Source organism: Amblyomma maculatum, chromosome 4 (assembly GCF_055883805.1).
Source record: "Amblyomma maculatum isolate TAMU_Amacu chromosome 4, ASM5588380v1, whole genome shotgun sequence".
Taxonomy (NCBI): domain Eukaryota; kingdom Metazoa; phylum Arthropoda; class Arachnida; order Ixodida; family Ixodidae; genus Amblyomma; species Amblyomma maculatum.
Genome location: NC_139347.1, coordinates 4,514,637 through 4,529,372, shown reverse-complemented (window position 1 = coordinate 4,529,372; position 14,736 = coordinate 4,514,637).

Here is a 14,736-nt window from a genome sequence, read left to right as displayed (position 1 = left end):
GGCGATTGTTGAGACGGGTTTGTGGGACGCATCCTGCGTGTGCTGCGCCTCACTTGCGCCCACACGTATGGTGGCACAAAGCGAGGGCGCTTCCTCGTTTTTGTGCTGATCGACCCTTCTGTCCTGGAAGCCCGACAGCGGTAAACGTGTTGAAGAAAGGAGCGTGTGTAGATATTTTTCTCCAGATCGACGAACCCTGTTGCCGCTTCAGTTTTTCTCTCCGTTTTGGAAAATCAGGTCCACCTGACTCTCCTCAGACGAGAAGAGACGACGCAGACATTGTGCTTTACGACAATTTGCCGGTCTTCCTGGCTGTCAATAACTGTATAGTATCGTCCGCGTACATTACATCGGGCATGCACTGCTGTACAAATTTTTCACCTAATCTATACGACAGATTAGAACCAAAATTATTCTCTTTTAGCCTTCGTTACAAATTATTAATGTAAAGCATGAGCAGTAGTGGTGATAACGGACAACTTTGTCATAATCCTCTGCATACCTCGACTGTCCCGTGCTTCATAATCCTTCCCATGTAATTTCTGCTTTATTATCACGGTACATTTCCTTTAGGAAATATATTATCTGATTACTTATACCTTCATCATTTAGGATATTGTACAGGTCTTCCCTGTTTGCGTTGTCGAATGTCCCGTTTATATCCAGGAAGGCTGAATGCAAATGTATTTTTCTGCACCAGCTATTTCTATGTATTTCTTAACCACGAAGAGAATATCATCCAAATGCCTACCATTTTTAAACCCATTCGAAAGTTCTTCGAGCACCTTGTTATTTCTACCCATGACTTCATTTTTAACTTCGCCGCTCTCCTTGCCAGCCTGTGTGTAAGAGATATTATTGTAATGGGCCTGTATTTATGGGCCTGTGTATAGATTTCAGCCACTCGTCGATCGGCGGGCTGCTTTGTTTTGCGTTTCACGGGGGACTGTACAACCAGCTTCTTTTGTCAGTATTATTTCTATTGTTGGCCGATTTACTCCTGAAATAACTGAGACTTTTTGTCCCTTAGTGTTTCCCTCCTTTCCTATCTGAGCAGGGCTCCCAAATGCAGATTAATACATCCCGCCGGGGTACAGAGTGATTACGGCGCTCGACTACTGTGCCCAAGAAAGCGGGATCAAATTCCGGTCCCGGCGGCCGCTTTTAAATGGAGGCGAAAAGCAAGGCACCCGTGTGTTGTGCGATGTCAGTGCACGTTAAAGAACCCCTGGTGGTCGAAATTTTCTGAGCCTTCCACTACAGCGTCTCTCATAGCCTTAGTAGGTTTGGGACGTTAAACCCCCAAAACCATAAACCAACCAGCAGGTTAATACGTTTAAGATCACTTTCCAGGCTGTACTCCCACTCTGTCTATTTCCGTCTTTGTGAGCGCGCTATAAGATCTCTGTGACGTTAGGCATTTGGTAATGATCGTCTGCCTGTTCCGAAATTTCCACGTGATTTGTCCCTCACATTTAGTTTATCTGTTAACAAGAACTATAGGTTTGATTGCTCACAGTCTTGTAAGCATTAGCTTCTCGTTACAATCAGTGTAACCATCCAGATTCTCATGTGGCAATTGAAGCTCCTCAATGGAATAATATTGCCATCGTCTCCAAACTTATTTATATCTTCACTGGGACGCTTAACGACATCTTTGTTTTGCTGTATGCAATTGCCCCCCATTCCTGAATAAACTACCTCTAAGCATGTCCTCTTACTGGCGATTGTTCCTGATGCACAGATATGTTCTTTACAAGGTGGTTTTATTCGTAGCCAATTTGATCCTCGGTGAAATAATAACACTCCGGAAAGGGTCTTTAAGCTAAATAAAGTGATGTGATGTGATACCAACACCTTCCCTTCATTCTTTTTTGTGGTTCTGTTGCACCCTTCCCAGACGTACCCATTAATAAATGTTGGATCTTCTAGATCCCTGAGATGTATCTCGAATAAAGCGTGCACACCCACTTTGCCGTACTTTAACCCTTTTCAATTTCTAACCATTTCACTGTCTTTCTGCACCCTTGAATGTTCATGTAACTGATACATGTGTTATTTTTTTTTTTGCAATTTTTGTTCTGAAGGTCCTATTTCCCATTTTTGGGAGGTTCAGCCTCCCTTATTAAGCCTTATTCTGCTTCACTTTGAGCTACTTCTTCGCACACAACCCTCGCGGATCCTCTAAAAAGCCACTCCCTGACCTGTCAAGTGCCAGCCGATTACTGCTCCCACTTTTTCGTCAAAATTGATGCCGTCTCGTTGAAATAATCGGTCAAAGTCTACTCCACGCACTTTCCTGTTTATTTCTACCACTTCGATGCCTTTCTCCATACTCAACTTACATATGTCACAATTAACTATTACCTCGTCCTTTTCAACCTTCCCGTTCTTTCCTAATACTTCTAGCACTATGCATACCACAATCTGTACTTGCTGTGCGATCATGATATCATCTACTCCCTAAGCAAACATTTCTACTACTTGTGCAGGATCACCTTTGAAGACATCCTTCAGTCAGACTGCAGACATCCATCTGCAGTTGCCGGTGCCGCGTTTCGGAAATAATTGAGGACAACGTCAAAATATTTTATCATGGTAATTTTGTGGCTCTAGCAATTGACGATTTATTGCTGCGCGATAGCAGATCTGGAATTGATGAAAACATATTATTTATTTAAAGAAATCAATTATTTAAAGAAATGAAAAATATATAAAATGAAAAAGGGAGGTTAAAAGATGCCACAATACTCAGAAACATTAGCTAATGCTTATTGTACTGATTAAGAAAATTTTGAGAGTGTAATGGTCAATATATAATACAAATATTTGAAAAAAGAAATATTGAAAAAGGGGTTCAAAGATGTCAAATGCTCAGAATATAAGAGGCCAATCCTTTATCATATTAAATAAAACATTTAGCGGGTATAAATAATAATTTTTGAAATATTTGAAAAAATCACAATTTGAAAAACAGCTGGCGCTAAGCCCGGTAGGTTGCGAAAGCAATAATAGCATGGCTACGCTATAGTTCAGCTCGTAAGCCGTTGTTGCCGCTCTTGTGTTTCCTGAACGCCTCGTTGCCGCGTAGTTGCATTCCTACGTTCTTGACTGCTGAGTGAACACGTCCACAAAACGCCTTCACTGTTAAAAGCGTCCATTACATTCTATTCGAAGTCATCACCGGTTGAGGACGATTCAAGAGAAGCGCGACGTGCTCGTCAAGCTGCATCTTGAGCGCACCATCGAGCGAGACGCTGTTCTCATCCTTCATCTGTCTCTTTAGCCCGCCGTCGTTTCCTGGCTTCATCGAGATGGTGTGACTTTTCTTTCTGTTTATCAGGATGCAGTGCCTAAGCTGAGCAAGCGCGAGCATTTATATGCCCATTGTTTTCCTCATCCTTCTCCTCTCAACTGCGAGAGAAGAGATGACAGCAGCGCCAAGACTCGGTAGCAGCGCGGCTCTAGCCACAGCGCGCCGTGCCTACCGACCGCCGTCGCCCGATGACTCGACTTGGTAGCCAATCTCTCGCAGCTGGTACGAGGTCACAGCCATCTGGGGTCATTAAAAGTCAAACGTGCCTACCGACCGTGGCTACGCAAAGGGTTGAAAATGAGAGTAGTATTGCTGTCGCAATAAAAAAAGCGGTTCAATGGTGTCAAAACGCTCAGAATGAAAGCGCAATGCTTGATGGGGCTAATGTAGAAATTTAGAGTGTCTGATTAATCAATTCAAAATTGATATATAAAAAATGAAAAATGCGTTCTAAGGTGCCAAGCTGCTTAGATGGAAATGCCAAAGTTTGCTGATGCTAAGGATCGGTATACAAAAAAAATAGATGAAAAAAAAACGGACAGGGACAGAAAATAAAAAGTGAAAAACATCGGCCGTGTCTGTGAAACGGTTTTGCGTCATGCCCTCTATGGCGCAGCTTAAGTGTTCCCTTAATTTTTCCAATGTTTGCCCTGCTGCAGCAATTGTTAGGGCACTCAACCGCTTATCCAAAGAATGCCGCTTTGAGCCTAGCCCCTTTGCTATGAAGGAAGAAAACATTGTGCCCCTGTGCTGTGCGATATCAGAACGCGTTAAAGTTCCCCAGGTCGCCAAAAATTCTGTATTTCCTCATTACTGCGCGTTTCAAACCTGCCCTCAATTTGAGCACAGAAAAGGAACTCTATAAATTATTTAAATAAAAGAAGCCGTACCGAAACATTTCTTTACGTAAATTTTAAACTGATAAGTGACAGCCGCAATAACTTTGTCTACATAAAATTGACATTTGCTGCCGGCACGTGGCGTACGCATTCGTTTCCGTTAATTTTAAGTTCTTCTAGTGTCAAGCGCGCCAGGGGAGGTTGGTACGCTGGATGAAAAAAATTAGGACTCTAGGGTTTATAGAAGCAGATTTACCTATACGCAATTCTAGAAATCACCAAAATTTACAACATATATTATATATATGTACACATGCTGTATATTATATCATACTGTGTCGTAGTTTTGATGGTAGTCTGAGCATCAGGAAGTTGCAAAGGGCTTCTAAGCAGAACTCTTCATTCTGCTGACATCAGCCTACAATTAAAAGCACAGCACAATGGTGACGATATCGAAAAACGCGGTGTGCGGTCGTCGTAGATGAGACTGTCTGTCGCTCTCATTTCTACTTAGTTTTTTAACGGGCAAGTGGCCTACCTCATTATTAACGCACCAAAAGTCTATACAGCAGTTCTGAACATTCAGGAAGCAGTTGCGCACATCTGCAGTTATTGGAAACCTGAACGCGTTGCGGAGAGATAAATTCGAGTGCCCGCCGTTTTATCGCACGAAGAAAACTATACAAATCTTATTTTCCCAAAAAATCATTAACCTGATGTTTTGATAAAAAGGAAAGCTAAGCAGGAAATAAGTAAATCGGGACAATAAAAGGTATGCAGTCTATATTATCCCACAAAAAGTATTTAACGTACATGGCGCGCCGATTTTCTCAGATCACATGGAAATATTTCGATTGGGAGGCTCTGCTTGGCTAATGTGATTCCATCAGGGGTAACTTCACTGTCAACTTCATCTTTTTGCCAAAGTGCCTTGTGCTGAAAGAATTTGCGGTGTAATGATTTTCACGCAACCTGCGGCGGCAACTGGGCGTCCAAACCAAGACTCGGGCTCCTGGCTTGCATATCGCGATGCGCTTTCCTAGGTTGTACTATTTGTGTGCTGTTCGTCTATGATACGAAGCCGAGCGAAGGCTTGGGGTTCTTTAGTGCGTTCCGAACAGGCAATGACGCCGAGGCGAGTGTGCTGGTGGGTTTCTCAGCCATAAATATGTCTAAGAGGTGTCATTTGTCATTTCAGTGACCTCCATGCTCTGTTATTTTGTGCGCAAGTACACCGTAAGCGAGATCAGCATTTCATTTCTTCATCAGTGTCCATTTACATAAGGAGCATGTCTATATGCCCTAACTGCCACCTGTTTTACGTAATTTAAAATGAAATTAGTGAGATCATAATCCATGTTTTGAACACCAGAATGGTCATTTTCATTTTATGCCTTCTGAAGCATCCATATACATGAGGAGGATGTACTACCTGCCACTTCATTTACGGACTTGAAAAAGGAACTAGTGAGGTTATGATTATGATCACTAGAGTGATCGTAGTTTTTTAAGTCGGGCTATCTGTTCTTCAGTGATATTCGAGGCTATTCTACCTTTGTATCGCTAGGAGATCATTGTGCTTCCTCCTTACAAGTTCAGGGTTTCTATTTTTCATATGTAAGCTCATTTAAATCCTTACATTCTATGAGCAATACATCTCCCCTTTGCCACACCCATCCTGCGTTGTGATAGATTTGAAGCAGTGTCAACCCTTATTTTATTCCGGAAAGAACACGAGGCTGCAGACGACAGCCGTATCTGCTACCGCGTTATACTCTTAAAGGCAGAGCTTAACTGCCCCCATTTGTTTGATGCAGTTGAGAAACGTGCAGAGATAAACTTCTAACACCTGTCTTTTTAAACAAGATTTCCTTCGATGCGCCGCCGCTGCACCATTTGAGAAACGGGACGCTTTTGACTTAGCTAATACCCTAAAAGCTGTTTTTCTTTCTTTGTTCTTTTGTTTTGAAGGACTGTAGGTGCACAGCACGCAAACCCACTGTACACTTACGATCACTAACCTGAGAACATCTTGAAACGCCCTCCGCCCAGCCTGTCTCAGCGATCATTTGTAAGAGACAAATGCCCCCCAGGGCGCTCATGTTGTGGCATCGTTCTATGTGCTGAAACCTAGCATTGGAACTGATGCAGTGACAAATGCTCACCCTGGGAGCTTTACATAATACTACCCGTGAATGGTCCTTTATAGAACATTCACTTCTGCTTATGGTTCACTTATCTTCCCGTTACTTCACATCACATTCACCTTTTTTTAGTTCCCTGGTTAATGCTCCCTCTTTCATTCTAACGAAAAGCAATGTTTGCTTTGCTGGTGTCTCTACTTCCGTACGTTCATGCCCACGAGGAATCGCATAAAAAGGGAGGAAAAAATGCGCTCCGGAAACGTACACTAGCGCTATAATAGATTATAGATGTTTGGCCGTATTTGTTTTTTATTTCACGCGTGATTTTGGTTTATCAGCGCGTATTGCGAACATCTCTCCTTAAATTATGAAACTGTTTGCGTCTATTAAATTTCGCATATATTTGGCTTCCTGCCAGCGTGTGTGTTTTTGGAGTATTCATGCGAGTGTAAGGCAGCGAAAACATTTTATCATTTATAGACAATACCTGTACATGGACTATAAAGATGTCTGCAAAACGCTTTTGTGATTTTGCTGTTCATGCATTGTTTATATAGAGTCCACAAAACTTCCGGGCGTGGTGCAAGGGCAGCGGAACTGTCTTCCACCCAATTTACATCTAGCGTATACTTTCGAGTCTCTTCGCTGACCTCTTGAGCCAAGCGAGATTGTTGTATGTTTAGTAAAGCTGCTTAATGTATGCGCATTTTTTTCCTTTTCGTTTGCTCCAAACGGAATATAATTTTCCTATTCTCGAAATCTAGCCGCCATCATTTTAGCGCAGTGAATATTGATGGCTCCGCACATTTTAGTTTATATTTGGCTATGGATTCAATTCTTGGTCTTCATCTCTAAAATCATATTATGCCATATTCTCAACAAAAAAATGCTTGCCAGCATCGCCTGTCCTTTTATGAGCAGCAAATGCCAACGATGTTCAAGAAAAGCAAACATTTGGATAAAGTCTATGGCATACGTGTTTCACATGTCACCGAAGTTGATGAAAAATCTTGACGACACATTAATAGTATTGTGGATGACGAGAGAAAGGATTCTTCCTTTTGTCCTTTTCAGAGGATATTTCAATACTTCCCGGAAGTATCCCGCCCCCGAACGTCATTATCTCCTTACGCTTAGTCGAGAAATAAAAACAAAGCAATTTCGTATTTTGTTTATTACAGCAACATTTTCAGTGATTTTGACAGTGAATCTATTGTGAGAGCATAAATATTTGTAGTAAAAAAATAAATTTCTGTATTCACAAGGAAAAGTACTGCAGAATTGCAGACCACAGGACAGTAGTACACAAAATATGCAGCACTAAATAAGGTAGCACAAACCAAAAGAAACAGTGTGGGATTACAACAGAGATCCAGGATATTTCTGTATTTTCTCCTTCTTCTGGGAGCCTCATCTATATCTCCCTCCCTTAGCTCTTTCGGCGGAGGCTTAGGCCTTTGGAAGGCCTCTGCTTTGCTTGGGACTCGTTGCCGCTAGTCGAATTGACTTGTAATTTGCCCGAGCTTCTGTACGAAGCGGTTCTCCTCTCAAAATGACAATAACTTCGGCCACGTGTGGCTTTTCATGCTGGCTCCAAAATCAGCCCACGTTCCTACTATTGCGCCCTCAATATCGAAGGGCGAAGTCCCGTGCTTTCGGAAATATTTATAATATAAGATGGATCCAAGACGGGTTACACACGATAACAGAATACTTAGGGATATCACAAGGAGGAAAAGCATGGTCATCGCGGCACCCTGATTGTCTTTCTCAATCTTCTATGCTATAAATGAATTCTTCGGTTCCTTACACCGGGCTAGTGCTGCCGTCTCAATGAGCGTTTGCCATTTACACGAGTACGTCTAACTACATCAGAAGACTGAAATGTAGAATATACGCGCGATCCCAAGAAGAGCATAGTGCGCCACAGCTGTCCCGTGTGATCCCAGCTGGAAATGAGTCCAAAAGATGTACGTAGCCGTTTTGCAGCACTGTAATTGTTTCCTGTTTGTACCCCTCGTCATTGCAGCCTCGTCCAGCTGCGCAGCATGCTTTTTCAGTTACGAACGCCATTATTATTCAGCACGGGTTTTTTACGACTCGCCTGCACTCAGAAAGTTTTGTTTCATTATTGCAGTCAAGAAATTCTCGCTTTAAGAAAGCACCTTTGTCTTCTGACAGAATTCTCTATAGATTTTAAGCATGGGGCGAATATACAATCAGCGTAGTGATTCCGTAAACTAAAACAACTCACTACTTGCTCAGGCGCTTCTCTCAGTTCACATTCAGGTCTCCCGCCAGGCGGCATGCACACAATTTCTAAATTGTGTTGTCAGCCGTGTGGTGTGGACGCGTGTTCTATCGCTCCTCCGATTGCACGTGGCTACCGGAAACGGCCGGATTGGCGACAGCGGGAGCTTCCGAAGTGTCAAATAGATGAGTTCTATCTTTATTACCTTTATTTCGTTTTCAGCTAGTTAGGTTAGGTGCAGCCTAAAGAATAGATTTGAACTCTTTGTCCTAGCGGCCTGGTGCTTCGTGCCGGCAGATAGGTTTTCTCGACGTTCATTCTTTAACTATTTTGTTTAGATAAATACTTTTTTTCTAGGCTATTGGCATTCGCAGAATTGATTTTAACGCGTGTTTGCTAGTCGTTTCTTGTGTCTTCTTTCGGCAATTTGTATATTCTGAGAATTCGTAATAGATATAGTGCAGTCGATGCATGCTTAAGATGTGCAATCAAAATAAGGTAAAGTGTACTCAGTGTGAGCCGCAGGTTAATCTCAAGGAAACGCATTTTGACTCTGAAGGTGAAGCGGAAGGCAGCGACGTTTTGTGTCGGTTTTGCGTGCTGAGTGCGCGTCTAGATAGATTGGATCAAGAAAGGGGCAGTTTAGTGTCTCGTGTGGATGATTTAGAAAATGAAGTACGTTTTTTAAGGGCGGAAAATCAGAAACTGCTTGGACAGCTTCCTCAAATTGAAAAAAAAAGTGGCCGACGTTATCCTTGGAACCAACGAGGACGAACATTCCAGTGCGGGCCACGTGGCTGGGGCCAGCACTGGCATGGAAGGCATAAGCAAAGTAGGTCAGGCGGATCCGAACCGACAAAGTTATTTAAAAACCGCTACTAAGAAGCCGGAAAAAAAGGAAGAAGTAAGGAAGAATGAAAATCCCAGAGATAAGGACACAGATAACCGAAAGCAGGAGCCAACAGTTGGGAGAGAGAGAGAGAAGGCCCAAGTGCTTATCGCCGGATATTCTAACATGAGCAGGTGCAAGCGAGATATCTTGGAACGTGTAAAGGTTGATAAGAGAGTGTTAGTTGGAGCCTTCCCAGGGAGCACAATGAGGGCATAAAAATAGGCTGTTAAAGAATTTCGCACAGCGCAGTATGGTAATAGTAGCCACGAGGCTAAACGATGTCCTAAATGGTGACGCTGCAGGAGTGGTGGAAAGTTTAGCTAAGGGAGTTGACGAGATCAGGGAGATAGCACAGCAAGCGCAGATAGTTGTATGCACAGTACCGGAGGTGCTAGGATTGAAAGGAAAGCTGGAAAAGGACGTGGTGACCGTTAATCACGACATAAGAAAGTTAAGCCTGGAGAAGCGCTTCGAAGTGGTTGAGGTAAACAGGGAGGTGCATAAAGCAGGTCTTGGTAGGGCTTTTCAATGAGATGGCATTTATTTTAACAGAAGGGTGGGAGCAGAGATCGGCTGGCGCCTGGCAGGCAGGGCTGTAGCTTTTTTAGGGGGTCCGCGAGGACTCCGTGCACAGAGGTAGTTAGAAGTGAAGCAGAGAAAAGTGTAATAACGGAGGCTGAGCCCAAAAAGTGGCAAGGAGGAGGTCGAGGAAGAAAAGCACAAAAAAAAAGAAATTTAACACTAGGATCAGCAACATAAACATGCAAGGAGGTAGAAAAAGAGCGAAATGGCTAGAGATAGGACAGCAGTTGAAGGATGACAAAATAGGTGTTGTGACCGTGCATAGTCCGCGCTTGCGCGCACTATTGTGCGCCTGTGGGCATGGTGCTGTTTGTGCAAGGGCTCTAAGTGAGCGTGTTCACATGAATCTTTTTGCGAGAGAATGCTTGGCTTTGTCGTGACCCTACAATTGCCAAGTTTGCCCTGTCATAGGAACATCCAGAAAAATACAAAGAAACGTCGCCCTGTGAGAAATAGCCGGAAGTGCTCTTGTTCAACTGTTCACCCTTCCCGTCGAGAGGCGCTATTGTCAAGTGAGGAATGCCTATTGTCCAAAGGAGACGATTGGAGTGACACGTCCACTGACGTACAGGAGAACAAAGGAGCATGAGGATTACGGCCATTAAAGGATTTCCCGTGAATGCAGGAAAGAGTTGAAATTGCCGGAAAGGGACAATGCTGGGAGCAGTCTTCGTGGCGCGCACGTACACTTGGGTTTCTGAGAAGGAAATCACTTGCCGGAACCAACATAGCGGATCTTTGCAGAAGAATCGAAATTTACCTCCTCGCCGTTCCCAAGCTCTACCCGACAACAAGTGACCACGCCCGACGAAACAATACTGGACCAGTCAGTGCATCAGACCATAAGTGCAGTGATGTGTTCGATTGGTTGCCGATATCTGAGGGGTGTGCCCTGGAACTGATTGGTCAGCATCTTCAGAGAGGGGCTGGACATAGGGGATTTAAGGACGTTGCAGAGCACGAAATGAGGTTCTGAGCCCTGGGTAAACGGCTCATCCAGACGCTTTTCGCTATAAACTCTTAACGCTTGCCATTTTGCTGATATACTCTTTTTTTCATGTAAATAAGTTTTCTCAAAGTGCCATTAAACCTGCTTGTATATATTTTATCAACTTCGAAGATTCAATCCTTCATCAACCCGGAGTCTCTGCATGCTACCAAGTGAAGTCCGGGTCGACTTAATCCCAGAGTCACGACAGTGTGTACGCTCTTTTCGAGACTCATCTCAGGGATCTAGAAGATCCGCCGTTTATAGAAGGCTACGTCTGGGAAGGGTGCAACAGAACGAGAATGGAAAAAAAGGGTGGAGGGATAGGTATGTTGATACACCAGGGAACAAATTGGCAAAGAATTAAATCATCTTGTAAAGAACATATCTGGGTTTCAGAAACAATTGCCGGCATAAGGACATGGCTAGGGGTAGTTTATTTAGGAACAGGACATCAATGCAGGCAAGAAAACAAGGATCTTGTTGAATGTCTCAGTGACGATATAAGCCAGTTTGTACACGGGGCCAATATTATTCTTCTGCGGGACATGAACGGCCACATCGACGATCTGGATGGATACATGGATTGTAACGGGAAGTTAATACTAGATTTCTGTGAGCGACACGATCTAGTTATAGTAAATAGCGAAACAAAATGATGAAGGCCAAATCACGTGGGAATTCTGAAACAGGCAGACGACCATTGACTTCTGTCTAATGTCGCAGGAAATTTATAGCAAGGTCACAAAAATGGAAATAGACGAAGAAGGGGAGTGTAGTCTGAGAAGTGATCATAAACGTATTAGTCTGCAGATGGGGTCCTCGATGAAAAAAGAAATGGAACTTAGACAAAACGTAAACGCAAAATTAAACGACGATCAAATAGCGCAGATAGCAGCAGACATAGAGGAAGCGATAGAGAAAAGCCCCATGGAAGACTGGGATTATGAACTGGTAGAACTACTCATAAGGAGGAAAATTAAGGAGGTTAAGGTAGCAAGCCGTTGGAATAGAAAGAGGAAGCCACGGAGCTGGTGAAATAAGGAAATCAGGGAAGCTATTGAACAAAGACGGGCTGCTTCAAGGGAACACCGAGTGGCAAAGAAAGCACAGGTATCTCAGGAAGAAATCGACCAAAAATGGGAATCATATCGACAAAAGAAACTTGAGGCGCAGGCCCTCGTCCAAAGTAAAATAAGGCAGCCCACCGATCGCTGGATGGCTGACATACACGGTGCCTCTAGAGGCGGAGCAAGAAAATTCTGGAACCATATAGCCTGGCTAGGGAAGAAGAATCAAAGAAAGCAGGATCGGATTCAAGATAACGAGGGAAATTGTTTAAAGGGAGACAACGCAGTGAACTAGATTACATCAGTTATAGCCGAGTCATTTAAGAGCGACGATAGGGTGACCTCCGCAAATCAGGAAGCAACACAAGGCAGCAGAATACAAAGCAGCTTAGAACTGACGAATCTAAACTGGAAAAAGGCAGAAAAAATTATTCCTAAAAACACATCTACAGGAATATATGGAATTCCGATCAAGCTGATTAATGAACTCGGTCCAAAAAGAAAGGTACTTTGTTAAAAGCTCATAACGAATAAACAAATTCCAGATAGTTGGCTACAGAGTAAAATGAATTTGATTTATAAAGGAAAAGTATAAAGGATGCACTTAAAATCCTACAGGCCGATTACCATAACATCTGTTATGTAGCGTGGTTTTTTGGGCTTGTTGGTACATGATTCCATTACACTTTCCAAGAAACTTTCTACGTTGTGCAAGCTGAAAGAAACCAACACCAAAAAAGCAGGCGGATGCGCAATTAAGCACCAGAAGCCGTACGTCTCGTGCGATGAAGGTGTTGTATATAAAATTCCCTTGTCATGCGGGAAACACTATATCGGCCGGACGGGGAGATGTCTGAACGAGCGCCTAATGGAACACGCTCGCAACGTCAGAAACGGCCGGCAAGGCGGATCGCTGGTTGACCACATTCTCGAATGCAACTCAAAAACCTGTAAGCCTTTCTTTGATAAAAGTGTGGTAATAGGAAAAAGCAGAGAAAGAGTAACGCGCGAAATCATTGAAGCCGAAAAGATAAATAGTTCAGGATGCGCGTGTGTAAGCACACCTTCCATTCTCCTCTCAGATAAAGAGCTTGTCTTTCTAAGGAATTGATACTGTTGGCACATGTGATTCATGTTTTTCTGGCGTTTATATATGATGCTTCAGGAGAATAAAATTTGTTGGAAGTTAGCGCTCGTGGTGTTCGTCTCTCGCTCTTGTGTCCTCGTCTTTTGCTGCGCTATAGTGTATTGGAATCTGTTATGTACAGGTTAGCCATGCAGGCGTTGAAATTAAAAGAGCAAGCATGAGTAGAAAGTAACAAGATACTCGGAGAAATTCAGAACGGCTTTAGAAATGATAGGCGCTTAGATGATACCCTGTTCGTGCTTACCCAATGCATCGAAATATCTAGGATGGAAAATAGACCTTTGTATTTGGCCTTCCTGGACATAAACGGGGCTTACGACAACGTAAGCAGGCAACTCCTGTGGAACATATTATTACGCCCTTAGCGTCGCGACGGAGACGTTCTAGTCTGTTCAGTACGCTATGTACACACGGCTAGCGGGAACGACACAAGTGCCACAAGACAAAGGTCGAACGGGCGCGCACACTTCTTCTTCCTCTTCCTTCTTTCTTCCTCCATGCTCTGTTTGATAACAAGTCCGTAACACTTCCCCCGTCGCAGGCGAAGCCCTCCGGGCGAGTCAATCGTCAGCACGAGGATGACAGGGTTTCAGACGCGCGACGTGGGCAAGCTCAGTTCGTGAAGAACGTCGGCCACTTTTGGTAAGGCGCGCAATCCGATAGGGGAGCTCACTAATTGCCTCGACGATAACATAGGGACCGATATAGTGCGCGAGCAGTTTCTGACTTAAGCCACGCTTCCTTAGTGGACGCCAAAGCCAGACCCTATCTCCAGGGAGGTAGGTGACGTGGCGATGGTGGTCGTCGTAGCGGGATTTCGAGCGCTTTTGTGAGGCGAGAGTTCTCAGGCGGGCTATCCGGCGGGCTTCTTCAGCCCGGCACAGGATCTCAGCAATCTCGGGTTCGTCGTCCCGAAGCCATGTTTTGTTCTTCCCAACGCGCACTGCATATCTATACTGATGGGTCCTTCACACTTCACTCCGCGGGCGCAGCTTTTGTAGTACTTAACTCAACCCAAAACATACTATTTGTTCATCGCCTTTCTTTGCAGCCACCTTCCAGTGCGTATGAAGCGGAACTTGTAGCCTTTAATTCTGCGGTTGAATATGCTCTTAACAACCCTCCCATTACGCCTATTCATTTCTATACAGATTCTCTGTCTCTGCTCTCTGCCATCTCTTCAGTAAATTCGTTTAACCCCACAATTCTTACCATTAAAAAGAACCTGTCGCGCTTATCGTCTCTCGCTCAATTCATGTTATTCCATATCCGGGGCCACTCCGGCATTTATGGCAATGAGTTAGCCGACCAAGCAGCTGGTACCGCAGGACAGTACGGCTGTTTACATCCTTCTACTCTTTCAAAACGTTATGTCCGTTCACGCTTACATCGTTCTTCCCTTGTTTTGTGGAGCACATATTGGCGCGAAAATAATGGCGGCACAGAATTATTTAATTGGATACCCGACACCCTCAATATACCACGCATTTGTCCGCCCCGTAATGCG